This window comes from Dreissena polymorpha, chromosome 2 (assembly GCF_020536995.1).
Source record: "Dreissena polymorpha isolate Duluth1 chromosome 2, UMN_Dpol_1.0, whole genome shotgun sequence".
Taxonomy (NCBI): Eukaryota; Metazoa; Mollusca; class Bivalvia; order Myida; family Dreissenidae; genus Dreissena; species Dreissena polymorpha.
In genome coordinates this window covers 40,738,727-40,745,989 of record NC_068356.1, presented here as the reverse complement: position 1 = coordinate 40,745,989, position 7,263 = coordinate 40,738,727, and the positions used below count along the sequence as shown (strand labels likewise).

General features: G+C 37.0%; 1 long non-coding RNA gene across 1 annotated transcript; it reads right to left on the bottom strand.

Moving 5' to 3' along the window:
- Positions 1 to 4,127: 4,127 nt before the first annotated feature.
- On the bottom strand, positions 4,128 to 6,817 carry LOC127866730 (uncharacterized). The gene is made up of 2 exons (XR_008043085.1): positions 5,770 to 6,817; positions 4,128 to 5,624 (listed from the first exon to the last, which is right to left on the bottom strand). It is a non-coding gene; the product is annotated as an uncharacterized LOC127866730 (long non-coding RNA).
- Between the last annotated feature and the right edge of the window lie 446 nt (positions 6,818 to 7,263).

Genomic DNA, 7,263 nt, shown 5'->3' with positions numbered 1-7,263 from the left:
AGGTTTGGTCTGACCACATAATCAAATGCTTTGCTAAAATCGACAAAACCACAGTATAATTGTTTATTATTATTAATCATATGTGTTATAAGGCCATGCAAAACAAAAATATTATCTGTGGTACTCATACCCTTTCTAAAACCTGCTTGCGCTTCAACATAGACAAAATACTTTTCGGCCCATGAATCTATTCGATTGCTAATAATTCTAGTGAACAGTTTACCCATTGAGCTTAATAAAGTAATGCCGCGATAATTATTGCAATTATTAATACTCCCTTTTTTATGAAGCGGAACTATAAAACCCTCTGACCATGTTTCCGGGAAAAATCCTAATGATAATACTTTATTAAATATAGAAAGTAGGCAATGCGAAAACGCTGTATGTCCGTACATAAAAAATTCATTAATCATTTTATCAGGCCCGGGGCTACGCCCTCCTTTTAATTGTTTTATTGCTTTATTTATTTCCTCCTGACTTATTTCACATTCAAGCTCATCAAACATTACTTGAAATTCTTGTTTTACAAACCTCTCATTAAAATATAACACGTCTTCATTTGGATTAAAGAAGTGATCATTTGGATTATTTATGCTTTCAAAATATTGTTCAAAACAAGATATAGGTATGTTTGGTGTCGGCAGGCCAGCACTTTGTTTAAGCATTTTCCAATATTCTTTCGCATTTTTTACGCGTTTAGTATCTAGCAGTTTTGATTGTTTATTGTCATATTCAAGTCTACACTTACGTAAGGTTTTCTTGTAGTCACCTCTAGCCTTTACTAACTCAATTCTATTCTGATTGGAATTACATTGTCGAAATTTATTTAATGTATAATTGAAATGCAGCTTTTTATTTCTACAATTATCATCGTACCATGTATTGTTGTTGTTTTTGCTATGGTTATCATTGTTATTATTATTCTTTGTTTGTTTTTTAAAATACGGGACTGCTACTCCTTCAACAATATCAACAAAATCATTAACGCATGTGTTTAAGGCATTTTTATCTTCATGTACATTATCAAGTGCATTCAATATTGCTAAAAATTGGTTTTGTGTAGCCTCACTTCTAATTGCATCGAGAAAATCATTTTCATAGTCTTTGTTCCAAACAAACTTGTATTGAACCGTGTTACAATCTTCATTGCGTATTGTGCTGTGAATACTATTGTTATGCAAAATACATTCATATTCAAAATGTATAACACAGTGATCCGATAGAACAATTGGATCTTCTACATTGAAAGTTTTAAACATATGCATACATTCCGGCATTACTAAAACATAATCGATAAGACTAGAGCCTCTGCTTCCAATATAAGTACAATTTCCTATACCATTATCGTTTCCTACCCTTCCATTTAAGATTCGTAAGCCCGACTGTATGCACATATCAATAAGCAAATTTCCATTGTTATTAACACACTTATCTTGTGTAAATCTAGGTAAAAATACATCAATATCATAATCATCGGGTAACGGTAAATAATCTGAATCAACATCGTTAGTGACAAAATCTGGTATATCAGATGTACGGCTATTAAAATCACCACAAAGGATTAATTGGGAACTATTTGAGACGCTTTTAATTTTCACAATCGAATCCAGTATTCTATCGAATGGGTTTGTTTCATATAGATTGTATCTCGCACTGGATTCTGGGACAATATAACATAAACCAATAAACAAATCATCTGATATCCCTAATTGATTTTTGTTAATCCTTATCCACAAAAGATCATCTGAGTCTTGCATAAAGATTATATCATCAGTTACTAAATTATTTCTAATATAAATCATAATCCCCCCTGAGCTCCTTTTGCTATTAGTATTCTTTACTCGATGAAGCGCGAAATAGTCAAAACCGTCAACCTTGTAATCAATGAATTCTTCAGACCATGTCTCTGTCAGCAAAACTATATCACTTTTATTGAATAATGCTTGTAATTCACTACTTTTTAGTTTATTTAAACGCTTAGTTATCAAACCCTGAACGTTTAGGAGCGAAAAACGTAATTTGACCTTCTCCTGCGTTCCCTATACAACTGGGTCTAAACTCTCAGCCTGCAAGCTAACATTTGGTGTTTTGACCTCTGTCGGAGTGACACTCGCCGGGTCCATGGAGGACGCGGGTATTTGTGGACGTGGCACGTCACCAGACTTTGTTTTTGAAGCCGACTGCGTCTTCACTGAACTAGCATTGGCAATATTGATAATTGTCGCCGCTAGAGAGCTGTTCGTACTTTTTGTGCGTTGCGAACGATTAGCCTGGCTTTGCGAGAAGTTTACAGTAGTGCTCGGATTTGCATTTTTGCTAGCCATTCGGTTTGATGCTATGCGCTCTCGGCTTGTAACGACTGATGAATGAACTCGCTGGCGGGCGCCATCGCTACGTGTTAGCGACCTTGGTTTGCGCGCAGTAGAAGGCGCGTGTTCACTGATATTGTGTGACCCCGTTGACTGATTGGTATTAGGCGCTGCTTTAGATGAAGACGTCATCGCCAGGGATTGAGTACTTGGACGCTCATTAACCGTGGACGAAAGTGATGACTGACTTTGAGCTGCTGAAAACTGAAAGATTCGTGTATTTGGCTCCAATGTGCTTTGTCGTGAGTCAGACATTGAAAAATTGAACACTGGTATGGAGCTCTTTTCATTTTGCCGATGAACTGACGATTGTTGCTGAGCTCCATTCACAAGAGGGTCAATACTACTCATAGTGATTAATCTGTTTTTGCCAAGAATAGAGAACCAGTCTGGAAATTCATCTCGGATCACCTGCTTGTCAAGTACCAGCTTAGCAGGGTACACTATTTGTACTTTAGAGTTCGGATGTTTTGATTTGAGGTCATGGAAATCATGCCATAGTCGTTTTCGTGCTAGACGAATTTCTAGCGGGAAGTCTCTATCAATAGAGTACCTTGTACCCTTCAATCTGTAGACACTACTCATTACGAGTTCAACGTCCGGAAAGTCCCGAAAACAGACAATTATTGGCCTTGAATTATTTTGTTTGAATTTTCCGCATCGATGTGCTCTAACCAGGTACATATTGTCACTATCAAGACTCAGACATTCACTCAATATCGTACGGACTACGCTAAAGCAGTTTTCATTTTTCGTTTCACCAACACCAAAAATTAACAGATTGTTTCTTTTGTCTCTGGCCTCACTATCTATCGACCTATATGCTAATGTTTTCATAAGTTCACTTTGTGTATTTACAACGGTGGTGACCTCATTTAATTTCTTGTTGATATGTGTGATGTTCTCAATTTGTGAGGCAAGTAGTTTTTGAGTATGACTTGTATCTGCTTTAATAGATTTCAGTTCATCATATATTAATGACAGTGATTTACTCAAAGAGTTCTCATCAACAACAAGTGTCGGATATTCGCCTGTATTTCGCTTGCGCCTTTTTCCCATTTCCCAGCGACCTTCGTCGGGAATATCATCAAGTTCATACATGCTGGTCGCCATATTAGATCAAATGAAAATGAAAATATATGTTATTCCAACGTCATGGCATATTTACATCATTCAGGGATTGGTTGCAATATTTTACAATTGGTAGCATGAACCAATGATTTTTTAAAACATAAGTTATTGATTACAAATGATTGCAGGACTCCTATTTAGGGTTTAAGAATTCATTTTCTGTTTGTTTAAATGAATTACTCCGCATATTATTTAATGATTTTTATTTCGGAACAAGGGGTTGCAAACTTTTATTATAATGCTATTGGTTTTTAACCAAAATCTGGTATTATGGGATTAATGGATAAAATGCACACATTCTGCAAAACATTTAGAATTCAGATGTTTATTCTTAAAATAAATATAAATAACACTTTTGATCAGAAAATGCATAGATAGTTTAAGTACTTATTTTGTTTTTAATTTCGATAAGCATATAACCTGTTTTCAAGCATATTCAGCCACTATTCAGAGTTCATTGACTTTTTATTCTGAATAAAAACATTTTCAAGAAAAGTTAGACATTTAATTAAACATTCCATGTCTTAACAGTGTTTTTTTTCACCTATAGGGTAATGGTGGCGGGGCCCATCCAAACGGGAAAAACGCGGCGTTTTTTAGGAAAAGGGGAAATCTAAAAATTCACTCTTTTATATGTAATGAAATTTATTATATGAATACACATGTATGTATGAATGTAATATTCACAGCTGAATGTCGTTGTCCTTTTTCTTAAATATATATCAATGATTTTTTCAACATTAGTTTCAGACAGTTCAGCCGTCATTCACTGTGTATGCATGCAGTCTCAGTTTTCCAAGCCAATTTGAGTCTACCCTGGTAATTGGGATTTTTTATTCGATAAAATGGCAAATTTGAGCATTTTTTTCAATAAAATGTACCATATTGGAATGTTTTTATCAACAAATATTGACACATCATGCCTTTTCATGGCCATTTTGTAAAAAAAAGCAATAAATCTGAAAAGTCCACTGATACGGGAAAAACTAATTTAATACAAGAGCTGTGTGTAAAACATGCATGCCCCCCATATGGGCTGTCCGTTGTAGTGGCAGCCATTGTGTGAATACGTTTTTTGTCACTGTGACCTTGACCTTTGACCTAGTGACCTGAAAATCAATAGGTGTCATCTGCGTGTCATGATCAATGTACCTATGAAGTGTCATGATCCCAGGCAAAAGCGTTCTTGAGTTATTATCCGGAAACAATTTAACTGTTTTGGGTAACCGTGACCTTGACCTTTGACTCAGTGACCTGAAAATCAATATGGGTCTTCTGCGAGTCATGATCAATGTACCTATGAAGTTTCATGATCCTAGGCGTAAGCGTTCTTGAGTTATCATCCGGAAACCATTTAACTATTTTGGGTCACCGTGACCTTGACCTTTGACCAAGTGACCTCAAAATCAATAGGGGTCATCTGCGAGTCATGATCAATCTTCCCATTAAGTTTCATGATCCTAGCCATATGCGTTCTTGACTTATCATCCTAAAACCATTTTACTATTTCGGGTCACCGTGACCTTGACCTTTGACCTAGTGACCTCAAAATCAATAGGGGTCATCTGTGAGTTATGATCAATCTACCTATGAAGTTTCATGATCCTAGGAGTATGCGTTCTTGAGTTATCATCCGAAAACCATTTTACTATTTCGGGTCACCGTGACCTTGACCTTTGACCTAGTGACCTCAAAATCAATCGGGGTCATCTGTGAGACATGATCAATCTACCTATGAAGTTTCATGATCCTAGGAGTATGCGTTTTTGAGTTATCATCCGAAAATCATTTTACTATTTCGGGTCACTGTGACCTTGACCTTTGACCTAGTGACCTCAAAATCAATAGGGGTTATCTGCGAGTCATGATTAATCTACCTATGAAGTTTCATGATCCTAGGCGTATGCGTTCTTGAGTTATCATCCGAAAATCATTTTACTATTTTGGGTCACCGTGACCTTGACCTTTTACCTAGTGACCTCAAAATCAATTGAGGTCATCTGCGAGTCATGATCTATCTAACGATGAAGTTTCATGATCCTAGGTGTATGCGTTCTTGAGTTATCATCCGGAAACCATTTTACTATTTCGGGTCACCGTGACCTTGACCTTTGACCTAGTGACCTCAAAATCAATAGGGGTCATCTTCGAGTCATGATCAATCTACCTATGAAGTTTCATGATCCTAGGCGTATGCGTTCGTGAGTTATCATCCGGAAACCATTTTACTATTTCGGGTCACCGTGACCTTGACCTTTGACCTAGCGACCTCAAAATCAATAGGGGTCATCTGCGAGTCATGATCAATGTACCTATGAAGTTTCATGATCCTAGGCCCAAGCGTTCTTGAGTTATCATCCGGAAACCACCAGGTGGACGGACCGACAGACAGACCGAAACGTGCAAAGCAATTTACCCCATCTTCTTCGAAGGGGGGCATAATAATGCATGCTAAATTCTTTAAATTAACAGCGAACACGTAATACTTATACTGATATTAAACCCAATTTGATATAATAAAACGTAAAGGGACTTGGTAACACAATGAAAGTTAATTGACACATATAGTTCCACAAAAATCAATTCTAATTACATAAATATTTATGTATGCATTAAGTCCTTACAATAATCATTAAATATTACACAAATAGCAAACTCGGCAATACTAAATAAAATTAGAAATATGTCACAGACACTGGTGCCCCCGAAATAATGTTTGAAAAAGGACCATAATTCAGCCCAATCCTTTCCAAATTCCTTTCTTAACTATCATATACACATAGAGGTCATGAAACTGTGAAAGTATAATCGAGATTCACCCCTAAGCTAAAGAGGAGTAGACAAAACATATAAATTTGAGACCATGTAGTTTTGGGAAGGGGACAACGACAACGAGCGAGGCATGGTATAGGGGAGATAACCATGGGTTATGGTTAGGGGTCGGGTAAGGGTTAAGGTTAGGGTTTAGGCTAACCCTAACCCAAACACGACCCCTTACCCTAACCCTTACCGTAACCCTCTAAACCCCCCTCCCCCATGCGCATTACAATACCATGCCTCGCTCGTTGTCGTTGTCCGCTTCCGTGAAGTTTTAGTGGAAAACAAACTCATTCTGTGCTATAATTCTGTCAAAAATAGTCGGAGACGAAGTGCCTTTCTTACGATCATCTACACTTTAACGTCATTCAACTGTGAAAGTTTGAGCGAGATTCACCCAGTAGTTAATGAACAGTTGAAAACACGAGCTTCTGTGGACTTTATTTTCTACAGTTGTAAAACAAACAAAGGGCCATAAGGGCCAAAACTGGACATAGTAAATCTTTCTTTCCGATTATATACACATTGAGGTCATCCAAATTTGTTTTTAAAGCGAGATCCACCAAAAACTGAAGGAAGAGTGTAAAACACAAGAAAAGTACGTATGAACGTAGGCAAGGGCGCCCGGACGAGCGCAAACGCTTAAAGCCTTCCAGTCTGTTTGAGCTCAAAACGTTTGCCGTACAAACAAACGCGATTACACATGGTGCATGCACTAGGTAATGCATATACATTAAATCAACGGTCAATTCAAATGTCTTTGGAAGTCTTAAATATTTTTTTGAAGAAAAATGCAATCACTCAAAATTTAAAAAGCAATTATGAACAAGGGCTGTTTGTAAAACATGCATGCCCCCCATATGGACTCTCCGTTGTAGTGACAGCCATTGTGTGAATATGTTTTTTGTCACTGTGACCTTGACCTTTGACCTAGTGACCTGAAAAT